The 8,044-nt window shown below is 40.3% G+C and overlaps 1 pseudogene; it reads right to left on the minus strand.

Moving 5' to 3' along the window:
* Nucleotides 1-6,172: 6,172 nt before the first annotated feature.
* LOC147420792 (DEAD-box ATP-dependent RNA helicase 20 pseudogene) lies at nt 6,173-7,717 on the minus strand (annotated as a pseudogene).
* Between the last annotated feature and the right edge of the window lie 327 nt (nt 7,718-8,044).

An 8,044-nucleotide genomic window follows, 5' to 3' on the forward strand; every position in this document is an offset into this window, starting at 1 on the left:
CAAGCTAAACACCCCACAAAAAGAAATCCCACACACACTTTTGACATCAGGCTTCATGTCCATATGTACAAATTTACAAAAAACGGGGTGTCAAAAATGCGTCCAACAACGTCTAAAGTCTTAATCACTCCACCATGAAGAAATTCAAGCAATATTTGGATTGTAGCTTAAATATCAATGGTTATTCTTATTAATGTGGATCATAACCTTTGTCAAGATGGAATAATTTGGGGATGTTGACTATATCCTGCTTCATTAGCAACATTTCACAAGTTGAGAAATCTAAATTCTTGCTTTCTAACATATGGCTGATGGAAAGTTGTTGTATTGTCCTACTAGGAATCTCTTCATGTTAGCACAATGGTTCTTGGTGTAGTGGGAGCTACATTTCTTGAGAAGAGCTTTGTGCCGCCATAAAAGATTCATGGTATGCCAGTTCCTTGAGCCATTGTTTACAAACACCACCACTCAACTAACATAGTAAGAGGTCACCTTGTACCATGATGCATTAGAGACCTACTCAAACAAAAACATGTATGAATTTAACATTTGCAAGCAGTATGATAAACACACTTTCTAAGTATGTGATGTACAAATTCGCAAAGTATTTCCATTCAACTAGGAATAAACAATGTTGAAATATACATAATGATGAGATTACCTACCTCTAAGCACCTACCTGCAAGATGTAACAAGTAAGGTTGTTCTAGAGGAAAAGTGGTGTTTAAGGTTTATCATGTCAAAGATTATAAGGTTATGCAAGCTCTACAATGAAATAGAAAGAGAAGAGTGAGTGCATGTGTGTGTCTGTGTTGGGTATACACATATACACACATAGGAGATTTTGGTGAAAATTGGTTCAAAATTTGAATTGAACATTTTAAGAGAAAGAAAGACAATATAAAATGAATTAGAGTGTATAGACTATCACTTACATCCACCCAATGATCAACATTGGTGTCAGCCCATAGTACGGCATTGTTGTGATGATCTTTGGTCACCCATGTGTGTGACTTTTGATCCAAACTCTATGGGAAATCAAGTATTACACACTTATGGTGTGCGGGATGCATGGTTTGTCATATTGTTGAGAATTATGGTTGCTAAACCTAAGGGTGCAAAAGGAAAAGGAAATGGAAGGGAGAAGAGGGAAGTATAGAGAGAGAGAGAGAGAGAGAGAGAGAGAGAGAGAGAGAGAGGGGAAAAGGGAGAGGTAGGAGAGATGCAGGGGAGAGGGAGGGGGAGAGGAGAGGGAGAGAGTTATTTTTTTGAAGGGAAAAGAAAAATTCAAAAATTGGCCTTCTAGTGAGTGTAAGTCCAGAAAAAATTCAAAAAAATCTTTTTTTGATATGTATATATATATAGGTTGAGATGAATTTTTGAGAAAAAAAAAGGTGAAAATTGATTTTTTTGGAAAAAAAATCATCTTTTATCTTAGGATCATGCACGTTTTTGATGATGTGGCATGGAAAAGGGATGGAAGGGAGTAGTTAATGCCACAATACCTTTTTCCCTTCACTTTGATAGAGCTAGAGAGAGAAAGGGACCTCCAGGATAACCACAGCCTAGATGGCCCTAAAAAAAGGCTAGAGAATCCTACTCAAAAGTATCCTATTAAATACACTTGTCCCCCAAAGTTTACACAAAATTAGCCTTAATCCCTTAAAATAAGGGATTCTTACAAGGCCCATGCAAAGTTCATATTTTTCCTATTGAACCATCGTATATGCCACGACCCATGAGAAATCATTATTTCATGAATGAGAAACCCTAATGTTTCAACCTCATTTGCGAACCTCACCTTTGATCCCTAGCACAAACCAATGGAACTTGACTTGCCATACCTAAGCTTGACCGTACACTTCCCACCTCGTTTAGCGTCTTTGGCACCTCTTCAACAGCTAAAATCTCTTTAACTAGCATCTTGGGCATAGAAACAACCCCGTCTCTTTGCAACCAAAGAACCCACTGCTCCTCTCGCATTGGTAGACTCTCTATCATCTGCTTTGCCTTTACTTCCATCACTTCAACTAGCCTTGGCACCATTACATTTGACAAACTCTGCCTAGCTTGCTGTTTCTTCAAAATCTTCTTGGTCTGACCTCTTGCAAAAATCACCACTTCCTCATACACCATAGGTCCATCCACTTCTACCTTATCTCGAACATCCTCATGTAGGCAATCCATAAACTTTCTTGACTTTTAAAAAGCAGCATTTTGTGCAGCAGTTACCTTTATAAGTTAAAAGTTTCAAACTCCCCCTCAAACGCTCAAAAGTCGCCATCCAAGCTTTGCTTCAAACCACCTAGCATGTGCTTTACTTCCTCCAACTACATAAGTGCCACCAATTTTCTCCAAAAGGCCGCTTCCAAACTTTCCCAATTTGCCTTTTCTTCACCATGCAACCCATTGTACCATATCTTTGTTGTACCACGAACCAGAAGAGGAAAAACTTGTAACATACTTCTTCTCTCAACAATCTGCTCTCTAGTAGAAATAGTCTATAATCTTGTAGTCATGTTTTTCACATCTTCAACCCCACTGAAATTTGGAAAACCCAACCACATCTTCTCAGTGGCACCTGCTCTAAAAAATTGCACATTTAGCATCACCAAAATCCTCCTTTCACCTTCAATTAGGAGCAATTAGATTCTCCTAAGTGGGGGTACTAGAAGATGGAGAGGGGGAATGGAAACACACTCGAAAACACAACCAAATTGCCTCTCTATAGCCCAGGATGATCACAACACCCCAATCCACTCAAATCAACGAGATTTGCTCCACATGAACTCTAAATCACCAAATCAACAAGCATGTCCACACCTTGATAAGTCTTGAACCACACAACATAGCTTCAATCACACATGTTGACAGCGTACAACACTTCTTTCTTTCTCACTCTTTACACCACACAAAAAACAGCCCAAGGGGATCACCAACACACACACACACGGGCAGTGCACCACAAAAGATTAGATAGCAGAGAGCAGAAGGGGGAGGGGGGTTGACAACAATAAGGGGATTGTGGGTTTGATTCAATCAAGAAGACAGGTACAATGCTCCTCAGAGCTCTCCTCTGGCTTCACTCCTTCTCTATGGCAACTCTGCAATTCTCCTTCTCTGAGAACTCTTCGAAAGTGCCAAAAAACAGCCCTTATAGAGCAAGTTACCTATTTTTGGCAACTCCCTATTTTTATCAACCACTTGTTGGCTCGTTTTATCATATATTCATGTGAACCACCGCTTTGTTGATATCTTTGGCATATCACACCACTATGGGAGCACGCCCTTTCTCTGAACCGTAGCGTCGACACTACTAGCCCCTAGAATACCAATTTTTATACCCTCAATTAAAGAAGGGGGCCCCTGCAAATGCACCGTGTGATAAAGCCTATATATGCACAACAAACTCCATACCAAGTTGCCACCTTCACCATCACGATGCAAAACCGTCCATCAATGCCAACAACCATCCATGTAGTACCCGCAAGCTCCCACCATAGCCCACACCACAAGGGAGCTCTCCCTCATCGCTTTGTTTCCCAATGCCATGCAATAGTCCATTATAGGTAATGTGAGCTCCGTGCAAGGTTCCATGCCCATCGTCCCCTATGTGGGACCTTTTGAAGTACCACGTGGTAGCACCGGGTGGCCTCACCCTTGCAACATCAAAAAAAGTAGGTGCCATATGTATTTTAAAAATCTCTTTTTTCCCCACATTCAAAACCACTCCATTTCCTATGTGTTTGTCAGATTCCCATCCTGTAAAGCCACCATAGAAGTTCATGGTTTTGACTTCAAGCCCTTTGGACCTTGACACATTTTGACATCACTGGGATCTTGAACAATGTACCCGAATTTGAACAAAAGTCATCTGGTACCTTTTTGTCAGCAATTGCCTCCAACTTCAATCATCAGTATCTCACCAATTGGCCTTTGAACTCCAATTGCCGATCCGAAAAGACCGACATGCACTATAAGTAAGTTGAGCACTTCAAGACTATGCATTCACTTCCATCCTAATCTACCATTTGTTACTGCCCACTTTGGAAAGGGTATGCAAACCACTTCAAACTTCAAGCCGCAATAACTTGTACTCCATAACTCTGATTGAGGAGTGATCTTGACCAGCTTCTAGATCATACTGAGGGCCACCACTCACACTTCCATTCCTACACTTTCCACACTTTTACCAACCACCTTTGATAGGCCACATGGCAGAGCACTCTGGCTCAAAAAAACACATAAATCATACATATCATCTGCCCTTTGCTTGCCACTGAACTTCAAAGCTGCCTTATTCTCTTGGCATCACCTTGAGAGTACACATAACCCTGAATTGTACTCCTTGTAGCATTGACCAACTTTAGTTGCACTAATGTGTTAGTATCCAAAGCGCACATCAAAGTCAAAGATCCAGTTTGGATACACCAAGCACAAGTTCAACCTCACCAACCACATGTAATAGTGTAGGTAGCATCAAATGAGTCAATCACTGCTCAAGGCTACTTTTAAGGAAGAACTCATATTTGGGCCAAAAACCCTAAGGTAATACCCCAGACCTACTCACCTCAAGAGAACAGTTCTACAAAGACAACATCGAGCTATCAACAAAAGACAAACAGCTCAATCAAGAGAAAGAGCAATTAAAAAAAGGCAAAAAGAAGAGACCTTCAAAGAAACAAGCAATGTGGCAGGCATGGGTACCTATTCCTGACCAACAAAGACATAATGATTCATGTCAAGCTACTCAAAGCACAAGGATTTTATGAAGGTAACTCTCAAATATGGTTATCAAAAGTAGTAGCTCAACCTAGAACAACAAAGATCATTCATGTAGCACAAGGCTCCATCCAAAAGCAAGTAGACATGACCACGAGCCAGCAAAAGCCAATCACAACCAAGGGTCCTACAACCTCCACATGGATACCTAATCTTCTACCACAAAATCAAGGCATTTTGGGATGATCTTTTATGAGCCAAATACAGCTCATTCAAGACTAGGAGAACCATTATCTCTACTTGAAATAAGTTGGATCAATTACATAGCTACAGACTTGTCTCACAAAGAGGAAGAAATCTTCATCAAAACTCTGAAAGAGTATAGGGATTTCTTTGCATGGTCATACAAAGAACTTAAGGGAGTAGATCTTGAAATTTTTCCACACACTATTCCCATGAGAGATGATGCCAAGCCAAGTAGATAGAGACCCTATATGTACAATGAAAGGTTTGCAAAAAAGATAAAGGAAGAGATAGAGAAACTCAAGAAAGTTGAGTTCATCTATGAAATAGAACACATCAATTTGGTTTTAATTAAATGGAAGGGAAAATCTAAAGACTAAGGTTAGCTCAGATCTTCCTCATTTAGTAATTTGACTCTAGTCTTTGTTTACTAAGCTTAACTAGTCAACATGTCCAAGGTAGCCCATGCTTGCTTTGTGTGAACTTAAACAAGTGTGTGTGGTGTCTCCACATGCCAAGATGAGTCCCAAGAAGCGGGGGGGGAGGGGGGGAGATTAGGAAAGCTCTATCATGTAAGGCAAGAGGGATAAGTGTTGGAGCATGCTTGAATTGCAGTAGGAGGTGTTTGGTCAAGTGTGAAGCATTCTATCTTAAGACTAGTGGCATTTTTGCATCGTTGCATTTTTTAAGCTCTTGGTCCCACCTTGGTCCTCTCACACTCTCTCTCAACTGCCCAAGTTGGAAATGCAAGCTCTCCTCTCTCTCTCTCTCTCTCTCTCTCTCTCTCTCTCTCTCTCTCTCTCTCTCTCTCTCTCTCTCTCTCTCTCATGGGAGCTCTAGAGATGGACTCTGTGCTCAAGCTCTTGGCTATGGATGCAATGCCCAGCTGATGAAAGTTTAGGGTTTGGGGAGAAGGATTATACCATGGAATCTTGAAGAAACCATCTTCTTGATTCAAACAAGGTTCTGCAAGAGCACACATATGTATTGTAACAAAGCTCTCTTTTGAGAGGGTTAAAATACAAGTCCTTTTGGAGGTGGGATTGGCTCCAAGAAAATCAGGTGCTCATCGAGTTTTCAATCTTAATTGGTTATTCTCATTGAATTATGTGCATGGTTAAAGTGTTTTCAATATATACTTGTGTAAAGAAATCAGCCCGGAACAACCTATGTTCTCCTTGCTATCACTCTCTATTGCGGGAGCGAATCACACCACCTTTAAAGTACATGCAACACTACCTAGATCAACATAACGTCAATCGAGGACACAGATGACACGATAGGTGCATAGAGGCAATCTCTATAGCTTGTCAGGATGAGACCATCCCACACATACAACACTGTGGAAGGCCAACTAAACCGCGATCAAGAATCTCACAGCTCTCAACTACACCACCCAACCCACATGCACACAAACGGAAGGAAACTCACCAAATCATACCAAAATCGTACGAAAATTAAGGAACACCATCCCCTCACTAGGACACACCTGTCCCAAAGCCTCTACACTCAAAGTCCTCACTCCAACCCATTTGGGGAAAACACGTATGAGGACAGAGAAAAATTTTAGAAGTGCCCGAAACTGAAATATATGAGTTCCTATGTGTAGCTTATGTTGCCCACGATTCTAATGACTACATGCACGCAAAAAAACAGACATTGTTTGATACACTTATGACCACAAATAGCTCGTAGATGCGTTAGTACGCGTGCTCCATTTTGCGAGGAATGCTTAGCGTTGTTGCGTAGCTCCGAGCCTTTCGCAATGGTGCAGTCGAATCTCCAATGTGATGAACGAACAGGAAGTAGCGTCAAGATGAATCTCATGCTCTCTCTCTTTCTCTCTCACACACGGCCGCTCAAAACTTTGATTAAGATAAAGTTCTCTTTACAAAATTACCTAGGTACCTTATATACTAAGGCTACCATAGGTTAAACCAAAAATAGAGTTCAATGGGTCAAATGGCTTTGTATTTACAATCTAGAAGTGCAATTGCACCGCGGTTTCTGCAACTAGAATAGCTACTCATTATAAATGATGTTTTTAACCATAATTTGCATCATTTCATAACATTCATGTCATTCCTGACATGACCTAATTGTCAATGTCGGTGCGGTCTCTATTATTGTTTTGCTTTTTTTGTGCTCCACTGCTTATACTTTTGTCAAACCACAACAAGAACTATGATCCATGAAAATCATAATTGATGATGAACTTTATGTCCTTCACATCCAAGCCCCGAGCTGCAACATATGTTGATGTCAGTATAGGGCTATTTCTAGATCTAAATTCAGAAAGAAACCAATCTTGTTCATCTTGACTCTTATCACTGTGGATAGATAAAGCTGCAAATCCATCCATTTGAAGTTGTCTGGTAACTTGATCACAACCTCGTTTTGTTTCCATGAATGTGTTCACTTTACTTCCATCCATCACATGCTCCAGTGGATGTGCCAATTTTGAGTATTTTTCATTCTCAGAAACAACTCCTACAATCTGTAGAATTGAATGATTGGCTTTTAGATCTTGTGAGCCAATGAAAACTTTGTAAGGATTCTGTAGAAATTGTCTAGCTAAATCTTCAACTTCCTTAGGTCAAGTTACACTCCAATACAAAGTCTGTCCGTCAAGCCGAATTTGGGAGATAATTTTTTTGATTTGAGGTTCAAAACCCATGTCTAGCATTTGATCCGCCTCATCAAGAACAAGATATGTAACCCTATAAAGGTTGGTTTGACTAACATTGAGCATATCAATGTTCTTGCATCAAGGTGATTAAAGACATATTTGCCACTGTTATCTTTTGTGTGTATGTAAATCATCATACTGCTTCTACTTGACAATTCCTTAGGTCAAGTTGCACTCCAATACAAAGTCTGTCTGTCAAGCCGAATTTGGGAGATAATTTTTTTGATTTGAGGTTCAAAACCCATGTCTAGCATTTGATCCGCCTCATCAAGAACAAGATATGTAACCCTATAAAGGTTGGTTTGACTAACATTGAGCATATCATGTTCTTGCATCAAGGTGATTAAAGACACATTTGCCACTGTTATCTTTTGTGTGCTATGTAAATCA

The sequence above is a fragment of the Adiantum capillus-veneris genome, chromosome 28, assembly GCF_014529385.1.
Source record: "Adiantum capillus-veneris isolate H3 chromosome 28, ASM1452938v2, whole genome shotgun sequence".
NCBI lineage: Eukaryota > Viridiplantae > Streptophyta > Polypodiopsida > Polypodiales > Pteridaceae > Adiantum > Adiantum capillus-veneris.